Consider the following 10,070-nt stretch of genomic DNA (forward strand, 5'->3'; position numbering starts at 1 on the left):
GTATTTATATTTTTGTAAAATAGTGGTCTTAAAAAAAAAGTCACTCAGTAAATCCCTTCCCAGTGTAAGGCCTATTAATCAAATAATTGTTTGGACCCACAACAACTTTTATAAGAATTACTACAATGAAATAGCTAACAGCACATCCATATGTGAATGAAACCCTCTGCAATATACAGATAGTGACGTCTATTTTAAGCATCAAAGGGAATTAAAGATTAGCCCTTTCATCAAATAGTCACACAAGATTATTTCAAATGCTGTTTCCTGAAAGAAATAAACACACACACACACACTCACTCACTCCACCAACAGAAATTGGGTCACTGAAATGTCACTATACAGCACTACTTACAGTTTGGTCTTCTATGTCTTTTTTACATATTGACTGAATAGCTAAGAAAATAGGAGTATCCTCAGGGATCAGAATGCATATCAAGTTGTATACAACCTAAATTAGTTTTTTTTTTTTTAAATTTGAAAACTACAAAGCATAGCTCTTTAAAAAGAACTTTAACACACAGAAAGAATGTATTATTATGAATAAAATCATCATGTGACTTTTATGTTGCATGAAACAAATCTTGAGAAGTGTCTATAGCATTAACCATTTTAGCTTCATTTGTTCTGAAGTTCACCACATTTATTTTAATAGATTTTAAGTAGTCATTTGCCTAACTGGTTCTTCCAGAAAAAGTGTGTACTTGTTTCTAATTCAGAAGAAGTACACACAAATAATAAAACTCCAAATAAAATTCCAAATAGCTGACCTGAAAAAAGTATTGGAAAATAAATAGTTAAAACAGTTACCATACCGTTTAGAATAGAAAACCAATCCATTAGAATTCATAATTAGATACAGGCTTCAATAAAGATCAGTCTACTAATGACATAGGAATGTCAATCCATGATTAATTAGCAGTTATAAAAGATACACCCATTTTTTTAAATGTCCTGAATATACATACTGTATCTGAACTGATAAAGTGTGTTGAGAAATATACTTTATTTAATGTGATCTGCTAAAAACCCACTAAATTACAATTAGTGTCATAACACAAATGGCCTGTTGGGAAGAGAACTGTGTTATCAATGGAGTTTTAACAATGTGTGTCATTGCACTGAAACAGATCCACTTCATTTTTTTTTTAAAGTGTTGCCAACAAAGTTACAAGATATTGCACCTGCTCACTGACGACTAGTTGATCACACAACATATGGCCGGATACCAAGCCTACTGAAATCAATGGGCTTTGGCTCAGTCTTCTAGATAGCCTCATGGAATAAAAATCAAGAGGCCATGGTCAAAAACAAATGTTCTACTAGCACACATTGTCAATGAATAGCAACATTCATTAGATTTTTAGGTCCACACATAACCACCAGATGCCATGTTTCTAAAACAACCAAAAAAAATAAAAAATTTTACAAAGTACCAACATGCACAGAGTTGAATTTCTAAAATGTATCATCAGGTCTCTGAGCCCATTTCCCGCCCCCCCCCCCCTTTATCTTTTGATTTTAGAAGAGGAGAATAATTTCACAAACTATGAAAATCAAAATTAATCTGCTCTTAAGTCTTCACTGTATCACATTAAAGTGTACAGTATTATTCATAACTACATGTTACCATTATGAATTTAGAGTTTACAGATAGCTATCTGTCACTGACAAGCTTCTCCAGTACTTTGTATTTCATCACCTCCTCTTCCGACTGCACAGGAAAACATTTCCACCTAGAGCCCTTTTATAGAATGTCGAGGAAAAAAATGCAGCACATATCGGTTATCATAACACACAGCTCATATCAAAACACACAGCTCACATGTGGCCCTATCACAGATTGTTATGTCTTCTTGGTTGTTAGTCTTAATCAGTGACCAGATCTCAAAGAAGTTAAATATAGTGTTCAATGTTCTCTGTTCATCTTATATTAGAGACGTAACAGACCTGCAGAGTTTAGCCAATTTCAGAATGTTTAGCTTTTAAATAAGAAAGAAATTGAGAAGGTTGAGAATCATTTCTGAATTAATATTTAATGACCAGAAAGAGTCAGAACATTCATAGATATATCACCTACACATACTCTCTATCAGAATAGACCATGCAGCAGCCACTCACTTACAGGGATGCCCACTCCTGGAATGGGTGTTATCTCTAATAGAACCCTGTGTTTTGATTTTGGGGAGCAGTCAGTTCCTTTTAAATTGTCTAACTGCTTTGGCATATGAACTTTGCAAAATATTTACTTCCTTCTGCTGTAACTTTGCTATGGTGTTTTTTGTCTGTGCACGATCATTGAGTGTCTTCACTTCTAGGGCACATAACATACAGTTACCACATAATGGTTACCCTGTTAGAAATATTTCACACTGTGGTTCTCTCCATCTGTTGAACACAGTTGTACAAAGCAGGGTGAGGCTTAGGAACGTGTGTGTGTGTGTTTTACAAGTCCTGGTTTACTTTTCTCAATGATAAATGACTAAGTTATTTCATGTGTGTAGCTTGGATTGTAGTTTCAACCTAATGAACCATGCACATCTTTTTAGTTTTCATGTCAAAGCCATGAACCTCTAATGTACCTCCCTCTTTTGCTGGCAAGCCTCCCAATTTACAATGATATGTATTTTGGAAAGATTTGACCTTTTACTATTAAAAAAGGTGAAAAGGGTCATCTTATTTTTGACATGGCAAGGATTTGGAATAGTATGTCAAATCTGACAGTCACATATGATAATGGTGAGAGCACACTGATTCCTCTATCCTGTCCTTTAGAAAGTTGGGAAAGAAATGTTTAAGATCATCTGATGTGTATTATTACTCCAGACAGTATTTCCCAAATGTTGACATTTAAACTTTGCACTCAGCAAGACTAAATCGATGGTATAATGGCCCCTGGGTTGGTTATTTGCTTGTCTTATTAACATCCTGTTTCATGAAAGCTCTCAGCTCCAGCACTTCCATTTGGAGAGGTCCTCCTTAAAATACCACCCCTGCAAAATCTGCAGTGTTGTGTCAGATCACCACCGGCACTCAGAAGTAATTAAACATGCAGACTCTGAGGGGCTCATTTCCCATCATACTTGGCACAGGTGTGGCAGCCCCTTTATGCCAGTTAAAAATAATTTTTTAAAAATAAAATAACCACCACCACACACCTGCATCAGATCAAAGCCCAACCGGGGACTTGCTCCTGCTCTCATTGAAATAGGAACGGAAGCCAGCTCCATTTGCCTTGGTTATCGCTACAGGTTTTTGCCCTTCTCCTTTAACTCCTTTCCGCCTCCTCACCGCCAGCACCCCAATGGGTGGGGGTTACCCGTTCACATTCCTGCTAACCTGCACCGTCCACCAGCCTCCAGGATGGAGCGCCTCGGTGTTTTTGGGAAGAATACCGGGCGGTGGAGGTTTCCTCAGGCCCAGTTACAACCCACGACCCCACCTCCCCTCTCTCACCTGCAGTCATCTGCATCCTGCCAGGCAAAGGGCAGCACAGGACAATCCCTCCTGTGGGCCCCACAGAAGCCAAGGGCTGGGGAAACGTATAGACGTGGAGGAGGGGTGGGGGGGATGGGATAGGAAGGGAGAAGGGGGGGGGGCAGGGAATGAAGCCTCAGCCAGGACTATGCTGCCCAGGAGGCAGAGCAGAGGTTTGAGCCGCTCTCCCGGGCAGTGGCAGGGTCCCACGTGCGGAGCGGGGCGGGAGGCAGCGTCTCCGAGGGTCCGGCGAGCGGGGACCGCCCCGTGGGAGCCCCGCCGCGCCGTCCCCGCCCCAGCAGGGGCCGGTGGCGGCCCGACCCTGGTGCGCCCCGCAGCGCCTCGGTCGGTTCCTCTCCCCGCGGCCACAGCGCTCCCCAAGCGCCTCTAGCGGCGGAAGGGAGCAGAGCGAGCCGGGCAAGGCTCCGGGGCTGAATCCCTCGGACAGCTCCCGCCGGCGCCGGCTGCCGGGCGGATGGGTGTAGGGGGCAAGCCTTGTGCGCTGTGGGCTCTCACCCTTCCCCACCACCCTGCCCTTTGCAGGTCTGCTCGACGCGCATGGCTGCCTCAGGGCAATAAGGAGATGGGGCTTCGCTGCCAGCCACACATGCCGAGAGCCAAATAAATGGGGGTGGCAGAAATCCTGCTATTAAGATTGCACCGTCGTCATTAAGCACCCAAAAGTGCAACGCCAAGCCACTTCTCCATCCCTCGTCGCCACCTGCAACATCCTTTCTAATTAGGATGACAATAACGTTGATTGCAAGAGCAGAGAGGAATCTGCCAACAGCCAGGGAGCGGATGAGAGCGGGGAGGGGCGATTTCATTTGATTGCATTTATTCCCCCCCCCCAAGTTATTTCCTCTCTAAATGGCAGAAAAAGACCCCAACGGTGTCGTTCCCCCCCCCTTCCTTCACTTACCTTGAGGCTGTCCTAATTAGCCTTCATGTCCTTAAAACAAACGAGGTGGGACGCAGTGGCAGGCAGACCGCCGACTTGCTTCCGAGTCCACAGTTCCCCTCCTCGGGTGAAAGGAAACAGGACCAAAACCAGCGGAGAAACCTTGGCAGGTCCGCGTGCTACCAGGGCTGCGCCAACCCGCAGCACGGACGGGTCCCTCTCGCCTCCTTTACAACTTGGCTTGCATTTAAAATTCGCTTCTTTCCCCTTCACAGAAAATCAAGAGCAACTGGCTAGATCAGACAGGACCAAATGGGGAGGGGGGGGGAGAACCACCCCCAGCCTTGCTTTCTCCTCTTCTTTAATTGAGGATTCGCTCTTCCTTCCCCATCGCTCAGCCCCAGGCGAGGGGCTCTCCCAATGCCCTTTCAGGGGAGCCCTTACAAGGAGGAAACTTTCAGCAAGAGCAGAAGCAGCGCCAGCCCTAGGGTGAGGCTGGGAGGGGTGAGACCCAGGGAGAGCTGCTCCTTCCAGGGCTGTAACGCGCACACCTGCAAGTCCCGCAGCAGCAGCAGCAAGAAAAAAAAGGAGGGAGGGCAGGCGGGGGGGGGGGGATAAATGAAAAAATAAGATAAACGCACCCCACACACACACAAAAAGCAAGCCAGCGACCAAGGACTCCGCGGGAATGACCAGACTCTGCAACAAGGCACCTGAAGTCCTTCCCCCCGCGAGCCCCACCGGCTTCTCTCAGGCTGCTGCCTGGTCTGGCAATTACCGCCCGCTACGCTCGAGGAAGGCAGGCGGCTATTAACCCCTTCCGCCCCACCCTACCCTACCCACTTCTGCGGAAAGGAACCGCGGCGCCGGCTGCGGCCGCTGCTTCCCCTGCTGCCGCGGGTGCACTTCGCATTGAAGTCCAAGGCAGCCCCGCAACCCTTAGAATAGCGGCGCCCAAGCATCCCCCAGCTTCGCCTCCCGCAGGTTCTCCCCCTTTAGAGACTGTTCAAAGAGATCCGCCTCTGGCTTAGCCCATGCTGCCGGGTAAAGTCGGTTGGGACGGGTGTGTGGCAAGCCGCCTGCCTGTTTCTAACTTTTGTCATGCGGGTCTATAGCGGGTTAGACGGTAGCAGGTGGAACGCTCAGCGGTAAAGAGGAGGGGTGAGGCGAGGGAAAGACCCAGCCACTTTCGCAGCCATTTCCGAGCTCTGCGCGGGGCAGCGGTGCCGGCTGCAGGGCAGCTCCGGGCTCGCACCTCCCTAAGTTTATCCTCCCCTCCCGGCCGCCACGGCGCGGGCGCTGCTGCGGGTAAAACTTCTGGTGACTATTGCACGGGGGGGGGCGCGTCCTTGCACGGGGATGGCCCGAGCGCTGGCAGCTGAAGGGAGGTAAATGGCTTTAGCTAGCCGACCCACACGCCAGGCTCCCCTGCTTCCTTCCTGGGGAGCCGGGAGGGCTTTCCCAGCCCGCTCGCGTTCACTTGCCCTGCAGGTAGTTGCCAGCGCCGCTGCTCAGAGGGACGGGAGAGGCTGATCGCTGCCCTCGAGCCCTGGGTCCGCCTCCGCCACGCAGTCCGAGGAGCGCAGGCCGGGGCCGCTTTGGAAGCGAGAGGAGGAGGGTAAAGAACATCGTTCCTTCCTCGGGCGGCAATGAACGTGTCAAGGGAAGCCGCCAGGGAGAGGAGCTGCAGCGGGGCAAGCTGGCGGAAAGCTGCTCGGCTTGCGTGGGGAGGATGCTGCCACGGGCATGAAGTCAAGCCTGCAGCGAGGGGAAAGGTGGGTGGGGGTGGGCAAAAAACAAACAAGCGGTGCTTGCAGGAAGCGAAACCGCTGCTGATTGCGTTGGTTCCCTCTCTGAGCTCCAGTTAATTCGCAGGGCAGGGAATGATGTGCGCAAGATATGACGCCAGCGTCTCTTTCCAACATCACCCAGAAAATTTTGGGCAAAGACACGGGCAAAAGCACTCGCCAGCCACTGATGAGTGAGTGAATGCTGTCAGATATAGCCTCCAACACACCAGGGGAAATCTGAAACGGTCTCCGGCACAGCTCGGAAAGGAAGAAGCAAGTTTCTTTGCGGTGTCTTAAAATCCTGCTCGTGAAGAGCTAGAGCGAAGACATGTGGAAGTTGACTTTTTCCCCAAGGTCCAGCACTGGACCCAGCTCATTCTACCCATCCAGGGTTCATCTAAGTGTCCTTAACCTGACTCTGATCATTTTTAAACAGCCCTACCCCATCTCAATTTTGCATAGGGGGATGCTTGCTTGCAAAAATTGTTTAATAATAAGTTGTTTGCAAATCACTCCACCTAGAAAACTGTAAATCAGATTATATTTTAAGATTTCCACTGCCGTCTACACGCAGAGGACCATTTTGAGCCCTGGGAACGGTTACCACATCCTTATTCTTTGCTGTGGAGTGGACTGGGACATCGTCGCTTATATCATCCAAGATCCAGCAGCTCCCGCTTGCCCCTGATGCTTGTGACAAACAAAGGCACGCGCAGGGGGATTCTTATTTGCAAGACTGTTTAACTTCTCTTATTTGATTTGCACGACTAGAATCATGTGTTTCTGCCACTTCCTCTTGTGCAGATTCTAGCGTCCTAACTTGCAATATCCATTTACTTAAAAATTTCTCTAAAGAGAACTAGAGCAATGTTATTCCTTCATGAGGATAACTAAGCAACTGCTGTTCTTGGACGTGAACACTTAATTATATGATGCATGTTTAGGGCTGCGTATCTAGCATTTTTACAGCCATTTTGAGGAAAGATTCTTCAACCATTTGTGAAATTGACAGGTTTCCCTTTGTCACGGAGTGTGGGGGGAGGCAGGGTCCTACACACCTCTTTCTGGGATTCACCCAGACTCTCAGCCAGCCAGTAAAATGGAAGGTTTATTGGACCATAGGAACACAGTGCCAAACAGAGCGTGTAGGTACAACGGGGACCCCTCAGTCAAGTCCTTCTAGGGGGCAGAGAGCTTAGACCCCAGCCTTGGGGTTCCCTGTGTTTCACCACCCAGCTCCCAAACCGAAAACAAAAACCGCTCCTGCAGGTTCTCTCACACTCCCCCCAGCTCATCCTCTAGCCTTTGTCCAGTTTCCAAGGCAAAGGTGTCAGCTCTCCCACCCCCTCTCCTAGCTCATGTTACAGCCTCAAGTATCTTCCTTCAGGGGAAGTCTTCACTCCCCAATGCACAGTCCTAGTGAACCTCCCTGGCAACACTCCCAGGTCAAATCTGCCCCACTCCCTGCTGAATTACACCCTTTGAAACCACTGGAACTTTACATGCTAAGTAAAACAATCAGCAAAATTGGCAAACTTGCTTTAGGAAAGAGGCATGTTTCAGGAATTTTCTGCTCAGTAACAGGAAGACCGATTTACTGTACATCCTTAATTATTCAACTACTGGATATGTTTAAATAAAGGTTAACTGCACTCCCCTTTACTTCGGAATTAAAAAAAAAAAATCAGTACACCTCTTCTTCTCTCCCCCCACTTTAAAGACCAATCACTACACCTCATGGTCCCTTTGATATAGTGTTTCATGGCTGCCTACAGCTCTGAAAGTTGGATGAAGGGTGCAGCTGAGTCTTTCAGCTTCCAAAACACCTGTACAATATGCTTCTCTGAAAAGCAACACTAGGGATTTTTTTTAATACATTATATAAATCAGTTTAGTTAAACCAGTGAAAGCAATGCATGACAGTTAAGTCAGTCAGTTTACAAGGGTTTATATCTACTTAGCTTCAGGTGCCAGTTATACAAGTTAAAAAGGAAGATGTCATGAGAAAAATGTTTATTCCTGTTCAGAAACCAAATGGTTGTTTTTGGTGAAAAAAATCTACTGTACAATTGTGAGCTATAGTTTCCTTTGCAAGCAGAGATAAATAGTAGTTTTTTTCTTGTAGTGAAAAGTTTTTGCAAGGTAAGTAGTAATTGTCAATTAGTAAGGGCAGCTTCAGTGAGAGGAAACATTTCCTTTCTGTTCAACAGAAGCTCTTCCTTCAGCTGCTATAGTCAACACCACTTGTCAGTACTGTATCTGAGGTGTCCTGTGTCTCAACCTTTGGATGTGAGTGTAACATACTATAGCTTGGGGGAGTGTCTTGTAACTCCCATATTCCTCATCTGTATAGAAGTGTGATATTGCATATAAAGCATGCCATGTGAGGTATCAGGGAAAAGGTTATGTTCGGCTGAAAAAAAATCACTGCTCTATCTAAGTATGTATATCTTTAATGCGTATGAAGTTATGAGATTGTGTTGTATGGTTGTCACTAAAACATGATGTAAGTTAGGGAATCAGGCAGATTAGTTTCCCAGAAGCAACAGAAATGAAAGTAACCAATGCCCAGGTAGGGTGTCAAAACACCCCATCAGTAGCCATTGGCCAGCAAGGGAGCTACAATTCAATGACTCACCTGCATAAGGCTACATCAGGGAAATTGCTCAACCTGGCTTGGAGACTCAGCAATGCCCCCACAGACATGCCTGGACTTGTGCATTGCCCCTGCACATGGGACTGAGGGTATAAAACAGAGCAGGCCCATGTTTGCCTCTCTCCTGCACCCACCTCATGCTGCAAGCAACAAGGACACTGAGCAGACTTAAAGCAGAGGAGGCTGGCCAGATTTCAATGGTGAAATCTTTGTGCTATGAACTGCAGTATCCAGTCATGTGAGGAAAACTGGTTAGTCTTGTTGTTTCCCAATCTAATAGGGTTGAGACTTTAGATTGCATACTTATATTTTATTTCTTTTGATAACTGACTTCCCCCCATCACTTAAAAACCTATCTTTTGTAGTCAATAAATTTGTTTTAGTGTTTATCTTTACCAGTGAGTTTGTATGAAGTGTGGGGCACAGCTGCTCAGGTTTTGCAAAGGCTGGTATATATCCACTTTCCATTGATGAAGTGGTGAACTAATTCATAAATCTGCATTAGTCATCTTGAGCAGTGTAAGATGGCATATTCCTGAGGCGGAAGACTGAGCTGGTGCCTCTCTCTATGTGGTTCATGAGTGGCTCTGGGAGCATTCATGCAATCTAGCTGGGTGTGGGGGCTTCATGTGCTGTTGTGCTGAGTGATCAGCAGCAAACCCCTCCAGGAGCTGTGGTCACAAGCAAGGCATTGTGAGAGACAGCCCAGGCTGAAGAGTTCAGGGGACATAGTATTCCCATAGTCTATGGCCTCACTGGGACTAAGGTTTCCAACACAACCAACAATCTTTGGAAGGTGATAACCAAGTAATCAAAGGCCTGGCTTTAACTCTAGCTTCAGCTGTCTTTACTGTAATCTATAAAGAAAACAAGTAATCCAAAAAGCAAATGTCTATACACTTTGTTCAAAGAACAGTTTTTAAATGTCTTGGAATTTGAGGCAACAAGGGGACGACCCATTAATAAAAATCCTGACGACCCATCTTGCAAACTCTGCAAAAGGAAAAAAAAAAAAGCCATGAATCCTAGAATATCAGGGTTGGAAGGGACCTCAGGAGGTCATCTAGTCCAACCTCCTGCTCAAAGCAGGACCAATCCCCAACTAAATCATCCCAGCCAGGGCTTTGACAAGCCTGACCTTAAAAATATCTAAGGAAAGAGATTCCACCACCTCCCTAGGTAATGCATTCCAGTACTTCACCACCCTCCCAGTGAAAGTTTTTCCTAACGTACAACCTAAACCTCC

At 46.5% G+C, this 10,070-nt stretch overlaps 1 protein-coding gene and 1 long non-coding RNA gene across 4 annotated transcripts in view; one reads left to right on the forward strand and one right to left on the reverse strand.

The window, feature by feature from the left end:
* The window catches only part of LINGO2 (leucine rich repeat and Ig domain containing 2), a 763,677-nt gene extending 758,157 nt beyond the window's left edge, over window positions 1–5,520 (reverse strand). For all 3 annotated transcript variants that reach the window (XM_075128833.1, XM_048851917.2, XM_075128832.1), the window contains exon 1: window positions 4,400–5,520. The gene's annotated coding sequence lies outside the window, so the exon portion shown is untranslated. The remainder of the gene's footprint in view (window positions 1–4,399) is intronic.
* A 24-nt stretch (window positions 5,521–5,544) lies between these two features.
* On the forward strand, window positions 5,545–9,219 carry LOC125637144 (uncharacterized). Its single transcript, XR_007356841.2, has 2 exons — window positions 5,545–5,686; window positions 6,254–9,219. It is a non-coding gene; the product is annotated as an uncharacterized LOC125637144 (long non-coding RNA).
* Window positions 9,220–10,070: the final 851 nt, after the last annotated feature.

The sequence above is a fragment of the Caretta caretta genome, chromosome 5 (genome assembly GCF_965140235.1).
Source record: "Caretta caretta isolate rCarCar2 chromosome 5, rCarCar1.hap1, whole genome shotgun sequence".
NCBI classification, from domain to species: domain Eukaryota; kingdom Metazoa; phylum Chordata; order Testudines; family Cheloniidae; genus Caretta; species Caretta caretta.